The sequence below is a fragment of the Strongylocentrotus purpuratus genome, unplaced genomic scaffold, assembly GCF_000002235.5.
Source record: "Strongylocentrotus purpuratus isolate Spur 01 unplaced genomic scaffold, Spur_5.0 spur5_scaffold_2, whole genome shotgun sequence".
Classification (NCBI taxonomy): domain Eukaryota; kingdom Metazoa; phylum Echinodermata; class Echinoidea; order Camarodonta; family Strongylocentrotidae; genus Strongylocentrotus; species Strongylocentrotus purpuratus.
The window spans coordinates 40,031,067-40,034,707 of NW_022145605.1; the positions used below are offsets into that span (position 1 = coordinate 40,031,067).

A 3,641-nucleotide genomic window follows, 5' to 3' on the forward strand; every position below is an offset into this window, starting at 1 on the left:
TTTTTGGGAGGCATTTCAAGAACAGTATATGCCATTGCTTCTATGACATTCTTTCACAAGGGAAACTAATGAAGACAAAAAATCACAAAAATCACACTTCTCTTTAAAAAAAAAAACCTCATTAGAGTACTGCAGGTGAGACTACCGTTTATTTGGAGACGACACGAGGCGGTCATGTAACGACCAGGGCAGCATCAACAACCTTGAAGACATCGAGCGAAGAAACTGTCGCTGTGACCGCACCGACCAAAACAACGCCCCCAAAGCTTCAAGGTAAACCTCGTATATTATCGTTCCCCACAATAAAATGGATAGAGACTAGTAAAAGCGATATTAAAATGAAAGGAAATGCTACTTTTGGCCTAAGCGTTAATCAACTGCTTCTGAAGAAATGGCTGAACATCCTGCCCAACCTATAGACCACTTCGAAGATACTTCGTAGGTACTTGTACAGTAGAACCCAAGTATGCAAAGATATTTTACACATGTAAGGGAAAGTTTAACGTTGTGCATTTTATAATATATTTTCTGCCCAAGTGTTTGAGGTTCTTCATGAATACATTTTGTTTGACCTCATGAAAAGAATACTTCCGCTTGTGTACCATAGATTGCACACTCGGTGATGATTGCCTAACTTTCAAGAACCCGTTTCTAGCATTCGTTTCGATTGCTTTTACAGATTTGTGTACATGACTTTTCAACTGCACATGCGTCGATCATATGTCTGTAGTGGCTTATCCTGTAATTTAATACCTACGTACCGAAAAATATTTGTATTTATTTGTTTATTTATTTACTTCTGATATTTATACCGGGTGGCACATATCACCAATGTGGAGGTCTTCCATGAGACCCTGTTGGGTAATGATAAAACAAATAACAGCATCAAAAACAAAATAGATAAATACAAAAGCATATAAGCAGGTAAAATACAAATTAATTGGTATCTCCATGAAATAACTGACCATTCAAGAATCACCCTTGATCATTTACAAGAAATATGTAAATGGAATTTTCAAGTTATATAAAAATTAAAAAAAATTAAACGTTCATTTAATAATCTGATATATCTTAACGCACGGGATACCAAAATTGTTATATACATATTTACATTCAATTGCTCTTTAACTAATACACTTTGTACACTTGGTACATTTTGTACATATGAAGTATATCTGAACGATATGTTGCGAATTATAAAATGAAATATAAATCGCTTTAAAACTGAAAGTCAAATTATCATCTCTTTTTTAAATTAACCATATTTTATTCAAATCTGAAGCTATTAAGATTGAGATGATATTTGTTATGATGGCTACTGCTGCATCGCAGTTGAGTCATATACATTATCGATCTTCTTTGTATGAACCTACAGGTCTGTTACGTGTTTTAGCGGATATGAACGAGGTAGAAGCCGTAGCTTTTGGAATTTCGATGCCCATGATTTTGTACTTCACATTTCTCATGCTGGCTCTCCTTCTGCGCTTCATCGTCCTTTGGATTAGAGGACTAAACAAAAAAGAGGTTAGCGAAATAGCTAACGATCGATTTGACAACTTAATTAATTGAATCTTGGCAAAGACAGCTAAACAGTATTGTTTTTCCTGCTTCATGTCGATTTGCCTCTGCCTAAGTTTTGAAGGAAAAGAATTAAAGGTTAATCAAAACTTTGGTTGAATGGTTTATATATGAATAGAAAGAACTCGCACATACATCTTATTAATCAACTCCTGAACATCGTTCAATCCAACAAATGCTATGGTCACAAAGGTTCGTACGAACGATAATTTCGTACGAATCTCCCTGTTTTTCCATTGTCTTCCCGAATTTATATTGTCTGAAAATCGTTCGTACGGCGTTCGTAGCCGTCCGTAATGGCATTTGTGACAAACGCTTTAGGTAAAGGCGATTAAACATGATTGCAACTACTTTAGAAATATTAACTTTAGGGAAGTTCAACAGCTCCCTCTATCATCGTTTGAAACATGCGATCATTACAATAACGTTTAATGTAAGCCGAAAGTCATGATTCCTATGGTATAAACAATTATGGGGGTTAAAATTGCTCTTGATTTTAGGTTTCTAATGTAATTACGATCATGTTAGTTTTACATTTATTATGGGTTGTTAGTGCTCAGTCATCCATAATCACTTTTTGATGAGCAACTTATTCAATTATCAAAGAATATATTATCAAATGTAATACTGCTATTATATATTTTAGCGATTTCACTACACTTTTGAGAGAAAGAGATTGAATATTAGTATACTTTTTTTGTCTTTTACACTATCTTGACTAAAAATCTATCTCTCTCTCTCTCTCTTCATCCATCCCCTATCTCCCTAATTAAGGTGGAACCAGACCAAGCACGCCCTCGGCGGATGTATGAGCTAGTAAGAATCTGATGACTGTAGAACCACACCAACGACGAAAAAAGCCGTAAAATGTGTAATTTGCATTCGTTGCCAATTTTACATGAGTGAAAGGCATGTCAATTGAGACATCACTCTCCTTGTATATAACCAGTATATTGTCTTCTCTCTCTGCCCCTTTCTCACCTTCTCTTTTCCGCTTTAAATCCTTTTCTCGCCCCTGTCAGTCATGATCTATTCCGTCAAATTTAGCTTCAATGTGATACTGCGCTGATATTTTGTCGCACATTATATTCCTGTATTCTAAATTATGTCGTGTTTTTTTCTTCATGTGAAAACTGTGATTTTGGTTAGGATCTAGCCCGTAATGCTCTGCAGTGCTAATGTCATCATGACATAGTTTCTAACTTTTAGTTTATAATTCCCTATGCAATAGGTACATAATTCATTTCTCACATATATATATATATATATATATACACACACACACACACTTACAACAGACACTCACCCACACACTCACGTGTCACGCTAAACTCTTTTAATTTTTAATGCGACGAAATAGCTGTCATTTTTGTCTCTTTATTAGTAAAATTATTCAATTAAAGTAGATATTATCATTCTCTCAACATTTCTAAAAACAAAAATGTAACAATAATTTAGTTCCAAATACTTGATTTCCAATTCTTATCAAGACGATTCTCAGTATAAACAACAGTTTCTTTCAAATGTCTTAAAACTGACAAATGCAAGCAATATACGTATTTGAATACGGACTGGAAAAAAAATCAAAATATTGTAGAAGCCCCCCCCCCCCCCCCCCCCCCCCCCCCTCGACATTTTTCGCGATAATTTTTTAACGCAAGAAAATCTTGCACTGAAATTTCTTTCGAGTCTTGCACATCTTTTGAAAGAAATTTTTCGAAAATCGGACCTACCATTACAAAGTCTCGTGTCCTTTTGTCTTTGCATGTCAACCCGAAAATCGCTCATTTTTGTGTTTTGTGTACAAAACATACGGAAATCTCATTTTTCAAATAAAGAGATAAAACATTGGTTATTTGGTCTTGTTTATATTTTAGGTGTTTTTGGGAGGTCAAAATAGTTTAATTATAGTTTAAAAAAACAGAGAAATACATATGAAATTATCAAAACAATAGATAACATGAGGAATAACCCTGCTTATTCAATCTTTTGTGTTTTATTATTATTCAAAATGGTCTAATAAATATATGTAGTGAAAAAGAATGCTTCAATATCAATAATGT

At 34.2% G+C, this 3,641-nt stretch overlaps 1 long non-coding RNA gene across 1 annotated transcript; it reads left to right on the forward strand.

Annotated features, from left to right (window-relative positions):
- Positions 1-205: 205 nt before the first annotated feature.
- Positions 206-2,648, forward strand: LOC105443188. Its single transcript, XR_972667.2, has 3 exons — positions 206-273; positions 1,376-1,524; positions 2,353-2,648. It is a non-coding gene; the product is annotated as an uncharacterized LOC105443188 (long non-coding RNA).
- The last annotated feature ends 993 nt before the right edge of the window (positions 2,649-3,641 follow it).